Genomic DNA, 599 nt, shown 5'->3' on the forward strand with positions numbered 1-599 from the left:
TGGGACACCCCTCCAAATCATGTGATTCAGGTCCTCCAATCCCCTCCGTGGCCCCCGGTGTGTAGGATGAGGCCCCCCCCCCTCCACACCCTCCAATCCCCTCCATGGCCCCCGGTGTATAGGATGAGGCCCCTCCCCCTCCAGGTCCTCCAATCCCCTCCGTGGCCCCCGGTGTGTAGGATGAGGCACCTCCCCCTCCAGGTGTTCCAATCCCCTCCGTGGCCCCCGGTGTGTAGGATGAGGCCCCTCCCCCTCCAGGTCCTCCAATCCCCTCAGTGGCCCCTGGTGTATAGGATGAGGCCCCTCCCCCTCCAGGTCCTCCAATCACCTCCGTGGCCCGCGGTGTATAGGATGAGGCCCCTCCCCCTCCAGGTCCTCCAATTGCCTCCGTGGCCCCCGGTGTATAGGATGAGGCCCCTCCCCCTCCGTGGCCCCCGGTGTATAGGATGAGGCCCCTCCCCCTCCAGGTCCTCCAATCACCTCCGTGGCCCGCGGTGTATAGGATGAGGCCCCTCCCCCTCCAGGTCCTCCAATCACCTCCGTGTCCCCCGGTGTATAGGATGAGGCCCCTCCCCCTCCGTGGCCCCCGGTGTATAGGA

The sequence above is a fragment of the Nanorana parkeri genome, unplaced genomic scaffold, assembly GCF_000935625.1.
Source record: "Nanorana parkeri isolate BGI_ZX_2015 unplaced genomic scaffold, ASM93562v1 scaffold4693, whole genome shotgun sequence".
Taxonomy (NCBI): domain Eukaryota; kingdom Metazoa; phylum Chordata; class Amphibia; order Anura; family Dicroglossidae; genus Nanorana; species Nanorana parkeri.